We start from the raw sequence: 8,489 nt of genomic DNA, 5'->3' as shown, positions 1-8,489 counted from the left end.
ACAAGCCATGACAGTAATAATGTGTTAATAATTTCAGGCATAAATCGCTCCTGAGTATAAGTCGCACCCCTGGCCAAACTATGGAAAAAAAACTGCGACTTATAGTCCAGAAAATACGACCATCATTTGCATATCAGATGATGCCTCAACCAATTAATAATTATTTCTGCAACTACTGCAACATTACAGACAAACAAAAATACGACATCATGATGCCGCTTTACATGCAACACTGTGGTCCTTATTTCTATATATAGTTGTGATGCTGGTGCTCTTCATTAGGTCCCTCATTTAATGGTAGTAAAGGGCAGGATGGCTCCTATGTGCTGCCCTTTTTCTCATAGAACCATGAAGATGCAAATAAAGACAGACCCTAATTTTCTCAATATATGCCTTCATTTGGGCATGGGGAAAATAAGATGCCAAGTCTGATTTATAACACAACCTGTCCTTCATAAATAGTTCAGGATAATTTGATTCTTGGTGGAGGGGTCAGACAGCAGAAGCCAACAGTGTTTAAGGTTACTCTACCCCAATCAACTCCATGTCTTGCAGACATGTCCCCAGTTGAAAATGAGACACACCAATGTAGTAAGTAGGCTGGCAAAGTGCCCCTGGCATCAGGGCACCCAGATGGACTTGGCTTGACCATGATCAAAGCTCAGACATTGTCCTCCATCACCCTGAAGGACACAACTGTAAGTGTCTGGTTTCATCTCTCCATAAATGCCCTCCATGTCCCTGTGTTGACAATCCTGTTTTTACTGAAATTAACCAGCAAAAAAGTCAAGGATTAACCTGCCTTATGTTTCTGGTAACTGCTGTAGGCTAAAAATGGGGATCTAGGCATTTCTCTAAGTCAGAATGGGGGCCGACGCACACTTGTGTTATCAAAGATTGACACCGATGCTTGGTCAGATTTTGGATTCACACTGCTTGATTTATTAATAAAATAATAAATAAAACTAGAGCTGCAAGCAGCTATAAAGAGCCCTCGCAAGCCTGGCCACGTCGAGGTACTTGCACATTGGGGTACTGGCACATAGGACAATAACCCTCTAAAATATGAATACTTTACCAGCCCTTATGTGTGTGCAAAGTTTCACAAGTATTCACCCAGGTTTAGACCCTCAAAAACAATTTCAATTTTCTTTGAAAACAGAGCATCAACATGGCAACAGCGTGCGCCAAATTAAACATATTTCAATAACTTTTCATCTTAAACATATTTAAATGAGGGCGGCATATGGCTCAGTGGTAGAGTGGTCGTTTCCCAAGCCAGAGGTTGTGGGTTCGATCCCTGGCCATTGTGACCATGTCGAAGTATACTGAACCCCCAGTTGCTCCTGATGCTGCGTCATCATTAGGTAGATGAGGTACAGTGTGAAGCGCTTTGAGTACCAAAGGTAGAAAAGCGCTATACAAGTGACAGTCTATTTACTATTCCATTTACCATGAAACACCGAAAGTTTTAAGACAATCAGATAAATTCTCTCGGCGGAGTTTGTTAAAATATGACCGCTATAAAAATAGAAAAAAAAGTCTACAATGAAGTCAAACATGCAGACTTCCTGTTAGGATTATCATATGGCTCCGAAAGGCTTTTTTTAGGTCTTGGGCTGTTACATGCCTCCCAGTTTTCACAGATCCAGGTGAAACCTACAATTGAGAATGCTTGGTTAAGAAATTGTTGGGGGCGCTATTGATTATTTTAATAAAAATTGCACGTCTCTCAAATACTGATGTTTCTGCCAGGCCTCACGTGTGCGCAAAGTTCCATGAGTATTCACCCAGGTTTAGAACCTAAAAACAGCATTTTTTTTTTTTTGCAATCACTCCATCGCCATAGCACCAAAGTGCGACAAAATAAAAAACTTTTAATGACTTCATCTTAAACATTCTTAGATGAGACACCCAAACTTTGAAGACGATCGGATACATTATCTAGGAGGAGTTTGTTAAAATACGACCTCTATAAGAGGCCAAATATCACGCCAAATTCCTAAGTAAAATCAAAATGGCCGACTTCCTGTTAGGTTTAGGGTATGACTCTTGTTGGCCGGTCTTGGGCAGTAACATATGACTCCCAATTTTTGTAGATCCAGAAGAAACTTTCAACCAGGAGTGTTTTGTTAAAAAAATATAGGTGGCACTACTGAGCCATTTTTAAGAAACTGCACAATAACCCTCTAAAATATAAATGTTTTGGCAGGCCTGATGTGTGTACAAAGTTTTATAAATTCTCAAGAAGGAGTTTGTTAAAATATGACCTGCATAAAAGGCCAAAAATGGGGCTCAGTTCCAAAATCAAATCAAAATGGCGGACTTCCAAGGTTTAGCATATGGGTCCAAAAGATTAGAGAAGACTAAAGATCTTTGCTCTCCTCCTTATCTTGTCTCCTTGTGTCAGTGAGCAGATCCTTGGGTGAGGTAGTCATCCTGATGATGATTAAGGCAGAACCAGCTCATCTTCCACGACCTCCCTGGACAAAAACTGAGCTTCAACTTTATTACATTTTAAAGCGGAAGTCAAGTAAAAAACGATCTTACAAACAATGTGTTCTATGTGGCCCCACTAGTCTCAGCACGGTATTCTCTAATATTGTGTTTGTGGAATATGAATTAAGCAGCAAAATCCACCTGTTTTTATCCATCTCAGGCCATTTTGCCTGTAGGTGTCAACTGAAAATGACATCACAGTGCCTAAGGGCTCAGCTTGCAAACGTCACATGACCAAACCCAGAAAACAGGTGTGCCATGATTGACCCATAGTAAAAGAGTGGCAGTAGCAAACTTGTTGGTTGTACTTTTCATGCATGTGTAACTCCATTGATTAAATTTTGCATTAGCAGACTCGAGTGAAAACAAGCCAAACACATTCTAACAATAAAAAATTAAGGGCAGACCAGAGTCTCAATACTAGGGCATTGTCTTGGTAAGAGGAGTGGGAGAGGGAGAGGATCAGAGAGATGTGTCCACTGAGGCCTCAGTCTGCTTGGGGCAACGCTTCCAGCAAACCCCCTTACCCCTGCTCTGACCTGGGGGATGCCCTGGCCACTGTACGCTCCAGACACTTTTTGCAGAGAAGCCACATTGAATACCAAATAGCTGCTGGCTTATGTGGATGCTATGTACAACAGCAATGGAAAATATAACAGCAGTGAACTGTCATAAATGTGTGATTTTTAGCCTAGAGAAAGTAACACACTGGGGCTTCAACAGTATATATCAAAATATGCACTAATCACTGAATTGATGTGTTAGCCTTAACAAAATTAAAATCAACAATGATCACTGAACTAACTGACAAAAGTAATAATACATTTTCAAAATACTGAAAATTATTTGGCGTCACGGTGTGCGGTAAGCACATCTGCCTAAGAGTTCTGAGGTTGTGGGTTTAAATCTGAGCTCCAGCCTTCCTGTGTGACGTTTGTATATTGTGCCCATACCTGCATGGGTGCACGGGTTTCCTCACACATTCCAAAAACATGCTTGGTACCTTCATTGAAAACTAAATTGTCTGTAGGAATAAATGTCAGTGTGAATGGTTGTTTGTATACGGTATATGTGCCTGAGTTTGGCTGGGGACCATGTCAGGGTGTACCCGCCTCTTGCCCAAAGTTAATTGGGAAAGACTCCAGAACACTCGGGACCCTGGTGAGGAAAAGCAGTACAGAAAAAGGATGGATAATGAAAACAACTTGTCTCGCTCCTTGTAAGTATACCGCTCCTGCTATCTCAGGTTTGAAATGTGCCTTCTCTGGACTGCATGTTTAGTCTTATTGCACAAATGTTGAAAAGGATTTACATCTGCAATCCTCAGAATGTTATGATATTTAGATCTTGTCCATTCTTGAGTTTATTTTTTCTTAAATTTTTCTGAACATTGAAAATGTATCGTTTTCTGCACAGATTCAGTACATGCTAAGCCAGATGCAGCAATGCAGTCCCAGAAGATGGCTGAGGCTCAATCAAAACAGAGCTGTTGTGGAATGCCAGAGCTCCGGTTATGTGTCATTTGATCACTTTCAAGTTCTTTTAGTTACCATTATGGGTTTTCTTTCTGTACTGGAAGAGCACCAACAATTTTGCCCGTGCCATGTATACAATGAAAAGAAAATCCCTCTACGGCAGTCCTTCCAAAATAGGGTGTCCCCTATTCCCCCCTGGAGGGGCGCGACGCGACGTTGGGGGGCACGTATACCCCCCAGGGAAGACAAAATCAAATCAAAATGACGGACTTCCAAGGTTTAGCATATGGGTCCAAAAGACTAGAGAAGACTAAAGATCTTTGCTGTCCTCCTTATCTTGTCTCCGCGCACAGCATTGAAATTAGCTCTAAGGTGTAGGTATTGGTTTTTTGGGTTTTTTTTTTTAGCAACAAACATGCGCGCACATCATACACAGCAGAAGATATGAAAGTGCAGTGAACAAACCCTTATGAGACGTCATGGAAAAATAATTAACAGGGGTGAAAAGAAAGGTCAAGAGAGACATATAACCACAGTTATTTGTTCTAAGTTGATCTATATTTCTTTTTGCTTTCGTTAAAGCGACATTAGGTAAGTTTTCAACCTTCATAAAATATTTCGTATTTCTTCTGATGAAACATCAACTCTTAACGAGACAACTTGTCAAATGGTACTTTTGTCTTGGCCCGAAGGGGTCTGTATCGATTTTACTGGCACTAAGCAACTTTGAGGAGGGCGGTAGGAACCCTGTCACATAAAATAGACTACAAATGTGCTGAGTGCTTTACGGAATACGTCACTTCAGCCTATCCCCATTCGTTCCAAAGACCGTAGTCGATTCTAACGTCCATGCACGATTACTGGTGTCATGGAAGAAGCTGCAAAACGACCAAAGAAACAAGCAGTGTTGTCTGAAGAGACAATAAAGGAAAGGAAGGGTACCCGGATAAAAGGACATTCAAAGATAAACATTTGCCCAGCTTTCACTCGCTGGCGTGAGCTCAAAGATGAGGAGAGATTTCAAACCGACTCCTTGGCTCTGTTTCTGCTGGACAAGTAAGTAGCTTTCGATGCTCTAATCAAAATGATAGTGATAATGTTAGCTATCTAAGATTTGCGAGCTAGCAATAAATAGCCATCAGCTTGATAGTCTGCAGTTCCACACTGACACAAGCCACACAACAAACTCAAAAGAACTGTGCAAAGAAAAAACTATTTGATGACTTTAAACTGCAAATGAGTAAAATAGGAAACTACTGTGCAAAGATTAACCATACTGAATCATTGTGGTATTATCGTGTCATTTTGTGTACAAGACAACAGTTTCTGATGAATAGTTTCAGAGATAAACATGATTCTTGTGTTTTTGTTGAGTTGACTACAGTGATTGCAAAATAAGTCAATGCATGTTCCTTGTTGTGAATCGGTAAAACAAAATCCCTGTTCAATATGAATGGTTATGAGTAGACGAAACAATACAATGTGAAGAAACGAATAAAGAGTAGTACTATCCCCGAGAGACTGAACTGTATATTTGTGCAAATTGGGCTGGTCTGATATTCAAGCAACGAGTCACCTTCCTGCTGGGAACTGTACTTTGTGTCTACTGTGAAATTATCCAACATAATGTTTCATTCATCTGTTTCAAGGTTCTAAACTCATAACTAGGGATATCACATTGAATCTTTTTAGAACTGATTACCCTATCAATTATTCCATTGATTACTCAAGTAATGTTGTGCTCTCTCGTCGGGTCAAGTGTGAGATTGCTCTCATGACCCTCTGTGAATGCGAGGGCTTACAAAAAATTACATGTTATGTCTCTCTTCATACGTTTCTTTTTTGTCTCACTTTTTATTACAAATCACAAACACAGCCACTGAGCTGGTGTGTGAGGCAGAGAAGTTCCGACTAGACATAGTCGGACTCACTTCCACACACAGCTTGGGTTCTGGTACCAGTCCTCTTAAGAGGGGTTGGACTTTATTCCACTCTGGAGTTGTGCCTGTACATTGGAGTTAGCAGCTGTACATTGGAGTTCACGCCAGTGGACGAGAGGATAGCCTACCAACACTTTCGGGTTGGGGGACAAGTCCTGACTGTGGTTTGTGCTTATACACCAAACACCAGTTCAGAGAGCCCACTCTTTTTGGAGGCCTTGGAAAGAGTGCTGGAGAGTGATCCTTCTGGGGACTCCATCGTTTTGCTGGATGACTTCGATGCTCATGTGGGCAATGACAGTAAGACCAAGGGCTCCCCTGATTAGAACCTGAGTGGTGTTCTATTACTGGACTCCTGTGCTTGTCACAAATTGTCCATCACGAAAGCCATGTTCAAAAATAAGGGTGTCCATATGTGCACTTGGCACCAGGACATCCTAGGCTGCAGTTCGATGGTCGACTTTGTGGTTGTGTCATAGGATTTGCGGCTGCTTGTTTTGGAAACTCAGGTGAAGAGAGGGGCAGAGCTGTCAACTGATCACGGCCTGGTGGTGTCTTGGCTCCAATGGTAGAAGATGCTGGTCCAACCTGGCAGACCCAAACGTATTGTGAGGGTTTGCTGGGAACATCAGGCAGAATCCCGTCAGAAGCACAACTCCCAACTCCGGCAGAACTTTGCTTACGTCCCGGGGGAGGCGGGGGATATTGTCAGAGTGGTCCGAGTGGACCATGTGACATACCTCCATTGTTGAGGTGGTCGATCGAAGCTGTGGCCGTAAAGTGGTCAGTGCCTGTCACGGTGGCAATCCCAAACCCGGGGGATGTTGTCAAGCTGAAGAAAGAGTCCTATCGAGCCTTTGCGGCCTGTGGGACTCCGGAGGCAGCTGACAGATACCGGCTGGCCAAGACGAATGAAGTTTGGGTTGTCGCTGAGGCAAAAACTCGGGCATGGGAGGAATTTGGTGAGGCCATGGAAAACGACTTTCAGACAGCTTTGAGGAAATTCTGGTCCACCATACGGCGTCTCAGGAGGGCGAAGCAGTGCACCATAAACACTGTGGATAGTGGACATGGGGTGCTACTGATCTCAACGCAAGACGTTTTGAGTCAGTGGGCAAAATACTTCAAAGACCTCCTCAATTCTACGCGCCTTCCATTGAAAGTAGAGCCTGGAGACTCTGAGGTGGGGTCTCTTATCTCTAGGGTTGAAGTAAACGAGGTGGTTAAAAAGCACCTTGGAGGCAAAGCCCTGGGGAGTGGATGAGATCTGCCTGGAGTTAATAAAGGCTCTGGATGTTGTGGGGCTGTCGTGGTTCACACACCTCTACAACATCGCATGGACAGTGCCTCTGGATTGGCAGACTGGGGTGCAGCAGTTCCGAGTGTCCACCCATTTTGGAGTTCTTGGAAAGAGTGCTGGAGAGCGATCCTTCTGGGGACTCAATTGTTTTGCTAGATGACTTTAATGCTCACGTGAGCAATGAGTGTAAGACATGGAGGGCCCCCCTGATCAGAACCTGAGTGCTGTTCTGTTACTGGACTGCTGTGCTTATCACAAATTTTCCATAACGAACACCAAGTTCAAACATAAGGGTGTCCATATGTGCACTTGGCACCAGTGTACCCTAGGCCGCAGTTCGACAATCGACTTTTTGGCTGTGTCATTGACAACTCCTTAACCTGTTGGTGGAAACAAGCGGTGAGGGATGCCGTCAAGTTGACGATAGAGTCCTATCGGGCCTTTTTGTCTGCGGGACTCCAGAGGCAGGTGATGGGTTCCGGCTGGCCAAGCGGAATGCAGCCTTGCTGATCACCGTGGCAAAAACTCTGGTGTGGGAGGAGTTTGGCGAGGCCATGGAGAATAATTTCTGGACGGCTTTGAAGAAATTCTAGTCCACCATCTGGCATCTCAGGAGGGGGAAGCAGTGCTGACCTCAACACGGGACGTTGCGAATCAGTGGATAGAATACTTCGAAGACCTCGAAGACCTCGAAGTCGAATGTGTCTGAGATGGGCTTTCCTATCTCTTTGATGTCACCGAGGTGGTTAAAAAGCTCCTCGCTGGCAAGGCCCCGTGGGTGGATGAGATCCGCCCAGAGTTCCTAAAAAGCTCTGGATATTGTGGGGGTGTCCTGGTTGACATGCCTCTGTATCGTTGCATGGGTATCGGGGACAGTGCCTCTGGATTGGCAGACTGGGGTGATGGTTCCCTGTTTTAAGAAGGGGGACCGGAGGGTGCATTCCAACTATAGGGGGATCACACACCTCATCCTCCTCGGTAAGGTCTATTCAGAGGTGCTGGAGAGAAGGGCCGGACAGGACGTTGAATCTCAGATTCAGTGTGGTTTTCTTCCTGGCCGTGGAACTGTGAACCAGCTCTACACCCTCATCAGGTACTCGAAGGTGCATGGGATTTCACTCAACCAGTCTACATGTGCTTTGTGGACTTGGGGAAGGAGTTTGACTGGGGAGGTCTTGTGGAGGGAGTATTGGGTATCAGATGCCCTCATATAGACAGTTAATAACTGTCAGAGTTTAGTCCACATTGCCGGCAGTGCGTCGGATTCTTTTCCAG

The sequence above is a fragment of the Filicampus tigris genome, chromosome 5, assembly GCF_054856515.1.
Source record: "Filicampus tigris isolate MCC_2025a chromosome 5, RoL_Ftig_1.0, whole genome shotgun sequence".
Classification (NCBI taxonomy): Eukaryota; Metazoa; Chordata; class Actinopteri; order Syngnathiformes; family Syngnathidae; genus Filicampus; species Filicampus tigris.
The sequence above is the reverse complement of the archived record's forward strand: the minus strand, read 5'-3'. Positions refer to the sequence as shown.